This window comes from Elaeis guineensis, chromosome 6 (genome assembly GCF_000442705.2).
Source record: "Elaeis guineensis isolate ETL-2024a chromosome 6, EG11, whole genome shotgun sequence".
Taxonomy (NCBI): domain Eukaryota; kingdom Viridiplantae; phylum Streptophyta; class Magnoliopsida; order Arecales; family Arecaceae; genus Elaeis; species Elaeis guineensis.
Genome location: NC_025998.2, coordinates 28,764,000 through 28,772,991, shown reverse-complemented (window position 1 = coordinate 28,772,991; position 8,992 = coordinate 28,764,000). Strand labels below are relative to the sequence as shown.

The window sequence follows — 8,992 nt, the reverse complement described above, 5'->3', positions numbered from 1 at the left end:
TTAACCAGCTGAAATTTTCGAGTAATCATGTTATAACACTGAAGATAACATGAGACTGCTCAAACTTAGACCTAAAACTAATTTGGTTCATCCCCAAGTATTAATAGACCAACTCCGCTTCGGGTCCGTTCGATTCAGTTTGGCTAAACGAACAGCTAGTAGTAAGATAGAAGCAAGGTTTCTACCTAGTTAATATTCCTTTCTTCCTCAACCCTAGCAAAAAGGTAAAGGAGAAAAGCTTAAGTATGACCGAATTCTTCCCAACGCCTAGGCCCTTCCAAAGCTCGCTATTCGTCCCACTTCTATAAAAGAGTCCCGTCACCGTTCCATTCACGAGAAACTCACCCTCATCCAAAGTGCCAGCCATGTCGTCCGCGTTCCAGCCACCGCTCCAGACCCAAACCCGATCCCACCCCCACCCCCGCCGGTCCCGGTTACTTGTCCGGGAGAGCCTCATGACCCGGTTCGCCATGTGCCTCTGCTCCGTTCTCCTCTTCGTCCTCCTCGTCGGCGGCCTCATCGTCTTCATCCTCTGGCTCAGCCTCCGGCCCCACCGCCCCCGCTTCTATCTCTCCTCCTTCTCCGCTCCCGCCGTCGCACAGCCGTCGGCTGGCCTCCTCAACTCGCCCATCTCCTTCAACGTCAGAGACCGCAACTCCAACCGAAAGATCGGCATCTACTACGACGTCGTCTACGGCTCGGTCTACTACAGGGACCAGGTGGTCGCGTCCGGTCCGCTCCTGAACCCGTTCTTCCAGCCGCCCAAGAACACGACGCTGGTCCTCGGGACCTCACCGGGACGGCGCCGGCGGCGGGGGACGCGCTGGCGGCCCGGATATCGAGTGACGCGGTGGCTGGCCGGGTCCAGTTCCGGCTCGAGTTGAAATCTGTCATCCGGTTCCAGGTGAAGGCCTGGGACACGCGCCACCATACCTTGCACGTGGAGTGCGACATGGCGGTGGGTTCCGATGGAGACCTCTTGGCTAGCTACAGGAACGAGAGGTGCTCCATCTACTTCTAGTGTTAACATTATATACCCAGCATATGTGATCATCTCGCTCGCGACTTCGCTATCTCACGTTTCTTTTTTTCTTTTTCCTTTTTGCGTAAAACTATCTCAGGTTTCTTCTTGTTCGATTTGTAACATTTGATCGTTTGTACAACTTAACTCTTTGAGCTCAAGAATGCATAAATAACAACGCGTCGTCTCACGAATAAGGAATAATTTGGTATAAACATGGATGTGAGCTCACTGCATCATGATTTTTCATATTTATCTTTTTTTTTTTTTAATATCATGTGATCCATTGAATAGACTCCTAATTTCATTTGATTTTCATAGTTCTTTCCGTCTCTTGGAGAGAGAGATTCATATCCAAGGAAGACAATCAACAAAAACAAGGCATAAATGGATTAATTTTTTGTACCAAAAAAGGATTAATTTTTATATAAAAAAGGAGAAAATATGGAGGAATTCACCAGAAATTTTTATTAGATAATGAAGTAAGTACAGACCATGAAGGGAAAAGAACCCCTACTTCAAACAAAAGATATAAACAGGGGAAAACAATGAAAGAAAGTGAAGGAAGAAAGCTGAGGACACTAAGAATTGAACGCCAGATCAATCCTGTGACGAACCCGGGTCTGACCTTCTACTTTCGAACTCAGAGGTTCCCACAGGGCACGCACTTGGAATAGAGGTCATATTTGCTCAGAGAAAGCAAAGGGTATCATTTTTGCCATGCTCCGAACCCAGCATCTGGGTCGGCCGCATGACACGACTGCACCAATCCTAGAGCGAGATCAAAAAAATCATGTAAGATTTAAAATAAATATAAATTCAAATATTTTCAAAATAATCAAATAAATACTAATCATATCAATCGAGTCAATCCATCAAAATAAATAGTCAATTTATTCAATTATAAATATTCAAATGTCCAATGGTATCAGAAAATTTAACTAAGCATTAAGAGTTCCGATACTCAACTTCTCCCCCAACTCATCCGAACTAGACTTTCAGTCTCTGAGAAAAAAACATAAGAATATGAGCTTTTCCGACTCAATAAGAATCATCGTATATTTACATCAAAATAATAGATATATTTAAAATATATCAATAAGCATATTAAGATGAAATCATAAAAACTTATAACATATATCTGAAATAACTCCAATACTGGCATAAATATGCATCAAATATATAATCAAGAAATAGATCATCACATGCCATCAGGTAAAGTCTTTTATTCAATATTAGTCTATCTGGTTTTAATATCTGTTTCTTCATTTCCATAATTTCAATTTGACGATCTTTAACTTTTCGACTTTGGACTAATCAGGATCATGTGATGATCTTTATCAGATCGAATTTCTGTAATCTTTCTCAAATTGAATTTTTATGATCTTTCTTGAATCAACTTTTCAATATCTTTCTTGGATCAACTTCTTATGATATTTCTCGAATTAAATTCTAAAGATATTTCTTGAAACAAATTCTTATGATCTTTCTTGGATCAAATTTTTGTGCATAAACCTATGGAGGCTGTTCTACATGACGAGGCTAGTCCAAACCATATTCTTTCCATCCCATTATTATATGTTAGTTTCATTAAATCAATTTCAGCTTACAGTGAGATCAAGATAAAAATATTATACCCATATAATCGTACTATCAATCTCTGATACATATATATTGTCGATATATAATATACTCATGTTGAAAGATTGTACTAGAAATAATAGTTTCTCAAATATAACAAATCTATTAACACGAATCTAATGATGCAAAACAAATCATACAAATGCAATAATAAAAATAACATATATAATAGTGATCATGTACAAAGATTCTTATCTCAATCAGTGACAAACTGGACTCACTAAATTATGATATGGACATCAAGAACCCACTCGATGTCCTCCTATCTGATGAATTACTCTCTTATATTATTCAAATTAATATTATAAAATAAATCAAATTAGTCAAATTAAATACCTAGAAACCTCTATTAGGGTTCCTCGGGGTCCACACCCCCATCCATAAAATTTTCCTTCTAGAATTTCTCAAATCCATATAAAAGAGAAAATAATTAATTAATTAACTATTTATTTATTTGATTAACTATTAACTAGAGGAGAGAGAAGCCCTCCCCCTCTCTTTTCTTATTCAAAATAGGGGGTTTCTCCTTCCTTCCTCCTTCCCAACCATCACGACGGTGGAAAATCGGGGCTGGCCACCTAAGCCACTCCTGACAGTGGTGAGACCATGCCCTCGTTAACGGCCATGGCCGATGGGGGTCGATGAAACAAAAGGGTCATGGCCGGTGGGGTGGGGATCGATGGAAACAACAAGAAAAATAGTGGCAGTAGATCCGGTGGCTTGCCCACTCCAAGCAATGGGGAAAAACTCAAAAAAGAGCAGGGTTCAATGGTTAAAACCTCTTACTTAAGTCTGGAAAGGCCTCATGATGAGATTTCGACAATCTCTTCCCTACAGCAACGCCAAGAAGATGCAAGAAATCTTGGATGATTCTTGATGATTTCTTAACCAATTGAGGGTGGAGATCCAAGGGAGAGGGAGGGGACTCTTACAGACGAGTTTTCCTAAGCTAATCCAAACTTTCACGATCTTGATTTTGACAAAATCGAAAGAGAAGAAGACTCCCACATGCAACATGCACATGCCAACCAGGCAGGCCTTGATTATCTTGGGTCGGTTCCAAGGAGCCTAAAGGGTTTTGGGCTATTACATACTCTCCCCTCAAAATAATTTCATCTTCAAAATTAGTATACTAAAAGTTTCAAAGTGCTATAAATATGTGGCCTTTATTTTTACTTCGAGTTCCCATATAGCCTCACTATTTATTCTATGTATAAGTAGACATGGGCATTAGGCCGTGCCTGGCATGGCCCGACCTAAGCCCATTGGGCCAGGGTCCAAACGGGCCATGCAAGGCACAGTCTGTTTACCCTGAACCCCGGCCTGGCACGGCCCTAGGCCTAGGGTCTGGTAGGCCGTGCCAGGCACAACCCATGGCCCGTCAGGCCCACGGGCTTTATGGGTGGTCTTTTTACTTTTTTTTTTCTAAAAAAATATCCCAACCGGGCCGTGCCAGGCATAACCCATTTAAGCCCATTTAGCACCATTATGGACTATGCCAGGCATGGCCCGTTTAATACCGTTATGAGTCAGGCCCAGACCGTAATGGCTAAATCCCTTTTTTTTATTTTTTTGGATTGATAATGGCTATTTTTGAGAAAATGACCATTTTAAACCCCCAACAGCCATAAAACGGCTAATTTGAGAGATATTTTAGAAAAATAAAAATATTGAATTCCTATAAATACCTCCCTCTTCTTTTATTTTTACCACACCAAATCAACTCTCTTCTCCTTCTTTACTACTACTCCTTTTCTAGTAATATTTAGCAAGTGTTCAATTAGTAATTAGCAAGTGTTTAAGTGCTATATAAGAGGAGGATTAGTTTATCTATTGGAGCCTTGGAAATTTTTATTGAGATCCTGAGGAGGAGTGAGAAGCACAAGAGGAAGCTCACAAGTCTCTGCTTACAGCCTACCTCTACTTAATTTTTTTATTTGCATAACTCATATTTAGATATGACATCTTTTGATGAGAGTCATTTGATTATTTTCTCAATTTCAGAGAGAGAAAAAACTACATTCCTACACTCTCTGAAATCAATACTAAAGGTCAAGGCTTTGCCTCTTCTTTCCATAAGAGGACTAGTACTGTATGGAATGACTTTGAAAGAGTTATGGTAGATAGAGCTTTAAAAGCAAAATATAAAAAATATGTCAAATTGTATATTTGTGCAAGTAGTGAGAAAACTGACCATTTGAAGAGACATTAAGAGAGCTATATTATGAGTGATGTTCGTCTTCAAAGCATCCTTAATATACAATGGGGTAGTCTTGTAGGTAGTTTTGCATATGTCATTAAAATCAAAGGAAAGCACTGGTCAAATGGATAGTTAAGGATGAATTATCTTTTAGCTTATGTGAGTTTTTTAATTTTAAAGAGTATGTTCAATTAGCTCTAAAATTCGCTTACAGAAGAACTAATAGACGCACATTTAGAAGAATAGCTATGACTAAATTTTTAGCAATGAAATAAAATTTAATCCAAACTCTCTCTGTCCTAAATTCAAAAGTATTATTAACTTCTGATATTTAGACAATATTTGTTGATAGTTATTATTTTCTTGCTGTTATTAGTCATTATATTAATAATAATTGGCTACTAAATAAATATATTCTTGCTTTTCATACTTTTAATTTTCTACATTCTGGGCAACAAATTTCTAACACTATTTATCAAACTGCATGTGCATATGATATTAATGATAAAATTATGTCTATTACTTTTGATAATACATCTAATAATAATTCTGTTGTCAGATTATTGAAAGACTCATTGCATCTCACTCTAAATAAAAATTTATTACATATTAGATATGCATGTTATATTTTAAATCTCTCTGTTCAATTTGACATGGGTAAGGTTCAAGATATTATTATGAAAATTAGAAATATAATTTTTTTTATTCAAGCTTCAAGAGAATGACTTCAAGAATTTAAGCAAATGTGTGTAGATCATGATAAATATTTTAAAAAATTTAAACTTAATGTAGTTACTCATTAGAACTCGATAAATATAATGATACATGATGCATATCTATATAAAAATTTATTAAGTACATATATTAATGATTATGGATTAGATTTTACATTGATTGAAACTGATTGGAACAAAGATAAAATTTTGAAAAAAATTATAGTTAGTTTTTATAATGCTACTAAAATTTTTTTTGGTATTTATTATCTAGCCTCTTATTTATTTTTACAACAAGTATATCTTATTAGTCAAAAATTTGTATTACATAGATATGATGATATTTTAGAATCTATTATTTATGAAATAGAATCTAAATAGAATAATTTTTGGGATAAGATATATCCTATGCATAACTTAGCTGTCGTATTTGATTCGCATGTTAAATTTAGTAATATTTTGATTTTACTTAATGTATATTATGAAAATATGAATCAAGATCCTGAACCCGCTAAAGCTGAAGTAAACCAACTTCTTCATGATATTTATGCTTTATATGATGATAAGATTCATGGATCTACTGCTTTTCATTCACAAACTTTTGCTTCTTCTTCTAGTACTTTTCGTTCATCATCTGTTTTCTTATTCATTGTACATAGGAGATATACATATACTTCTTCAAATTCATCTTCATCTTCATCTTTAAGTAGTGAACTTGAATTTTATTTACGAAATGATCTTCAATTTGTATATGATGAAAATCAAATAGAAAATCTTGATGTATTAGCATGGTAGAAAATCATAAAAAATCAATATCCTATAATATCTACCATTGCACGTGATATCTTAGCTATGCCAATGTCCACACTAACATCAAAATCTGATTTTAGTGTAAGTCGATGAGTTCTAGATAAAAAGAGGAGTAGGATGATCGGCAAAATAATTGAGATGCTGCTCTACTTCAAAGATTGGTTAGATGTCGAGACGAGACTTCAAGATAAAAGTAGATATAATATAACATCCAATGATGATGACAACATAAACACTACCAATGACGCATAACGATCAGTAAGATTTTCAATTATTAATTTTTCATATTTGTAACTTTTTAGTTCTACCTTTTAATTATTGAGGTGAGTCATCTAAATTTTTTCTCTCTTTCTCATTGTATTCGGAGATCAGGTCTAGCCCCCCTCTCTCTCTTGCACTATTTTGATTGATATTAATAAACCGGTAGGGGTCCATGCCAAACCCCCCATCATTACAAGGTGATTTTTTATTTTTACAAAAAAAAACCCACATCTATTTTTATAAAAAAACTCCACAAAAAAAATTCTTCACGCATGCGGGCCGTGCCGAGCTTGGATCGGGCCGTGTTGTGCCATGCCTAGCCCACGGGCCATGCCATGCCTAGCCCGTGGGCCGTGCCTGCCCAAGCCCTTATGGGCCATGCCGGGCCTGGGCTAGGCTGCAAAACCCTAGCCTAGCCCGGCCCCTTCTAATGGGCATGGCCCATTTCGTGCGGGTCGAGCCATGTAATGGACGGCCCAACCCGTTGCCCATATCTATGTAGAAGCTCACCAATCTTTCTAAGGAGAGACTAACTCAAAAAGATAAGATACATTAAGTCTGATAAATCCCTTGTTCAACAACTCTTGTAATTGCTTTTTCAGTTTCTTCAGTTCTATTAGAGCTATCCGATATGGAGCTTTGAAAATTGGATCAATGCCAAGAGTTAAATCAAGAGAAAACTCAATCTTTTTATTAGGAGGTAACCTTAGCAGATCAAAACATCAAAAAATTTCCTTACAACAGGAATATCCTCCAACCCAAGCTCCCTGTGCGCTGGATGTCTATTACAGTGGCTAGAAATCCTTCACATTCCTTTCCGAGGAGTCACTTGGCATGAATAGTGGAGATTAACATTTGGTGGGAGGAAAGTTTACTCATAAAACTAAACTCTGACTAGCATGAGATTTGGAATCTTACTGTCATTTCAAAGCAATCAATAGTGACATGATATGTTGCTAATAAATCCATCCCTAGGATTAAATCAATATCCTTCATCTCTAGGACTAATAAGTCTACTTTCATCTCTCTATCCTCAGTATCCAGAATACAATCCTTGCAAACTAAGTTAACCAAGATGACATCTCTATTTGGAGTAGAGACAAAATATCATTTTCCAAGGATACAGAAGTCAACTCACTATTCCTCTTAACAGAACTGGCTGGTATAAAGGAGTGGATAGCCCTAGGATCAAATAGAGCATATATATTATTGGATGATATTTTAATCATATCTGTCATATGATTACATGCTGCACATTCGTTATCCTTGGTTAGATGTCTATATTGAAAGCATATATATAACTCACACCATTTGATAGCATATACACTAAAAAGGATAATAAAGGGTCAATTCAATACCTGTCACCATCGAGTTAGAGGCATGGGCATCCCATTGCGTGAGTGCGTAGACTTATCCTTGAGTCTAGGCTTTTGTTGCCCCCCTTCATGTTGCTATTCATCTGGAAATGCTCAATTTGCAGGGACATTCTAAAAATATTGAGGTGCATGTTGCCTCTGAAATTCTTTTCTACTGCGACAAACAATTGCTTTATGGCCTTCCCATCCGCATATATAACACCTTCCTCTAGGCCACATGTAGTCCTACCTAAGATGGGGTCCTTCGCATCTGTAACATTGAATGGAATCTTGAGATTGTGTTTTACTTTCAGTAGCAATCTGGTTTGGTTTCGAGGTCTTCAGCTTGAAAGTTTTGTTGTTTTGGTTTGGAGACTTATTCAATCGATCACTTTTCTTTAAACATTTCTCTTTCACAGCTTCAGCATCATTAAGTCCCTTTTTTATTATTAGACTTTTGTTAACAGCTGCTTTATAGGTTGTTCAGATAATATCATCAATTGTTGAATTTGATTCCTAAGTTCATTTTCAAATTTTCTGGCTCGAACACACTTCTCAGCTATTTGGAGCATATCTAGATAGTTCTTCAAATTTAGCTACATATTGAGCAACTGACATATTGTCCTGTTTTAGTTGGTCGAACTCTCTGAATATTTGGAGTCGGACACTCTGAGAAAAATACCTTTAGTAGAAGATCCTTTTGAATTCTTCCCATGTGAAGAGTGCATCGTCTAGTCCTAGCTTTTCAATCTCCATTTCCTAGCAATCAGCTGCCCACTTTGTAACATGAAGGTGGCGAAAGTGACTTTCTCCTCAGCAGGACATCTCAAGGCATGGAACACTTTCTCTATTGCTTTCAACTAGCCTTCAGCTTCTATGGGGTTCGAGATTTTTGTGAATACTAATGGTGCATACTTCTTGAAATCTATTAAATTGATTTGATGCTTCTACTGATTTTTGGCTCTCTGTTGCTATGAGGGCTATCACTCCT

At 37.0% G+C, this 8,992-nt stretch overlaps 1 pseudogene; it reads left to right on the top strand.

Annotated features, from left to right (window-relative positions):
- The first annotated feature begins 365 nt into the window (after window positions 1-365).
- LOC140858862 (NDR1/HIN1-like protein 26) lies at window positions 366-1,198 on the top strand (annotated as a pseudogene).
- The last annotated feature ends 7,794 nt before the right edge of the window (window positions 1,199-8,992 follow it).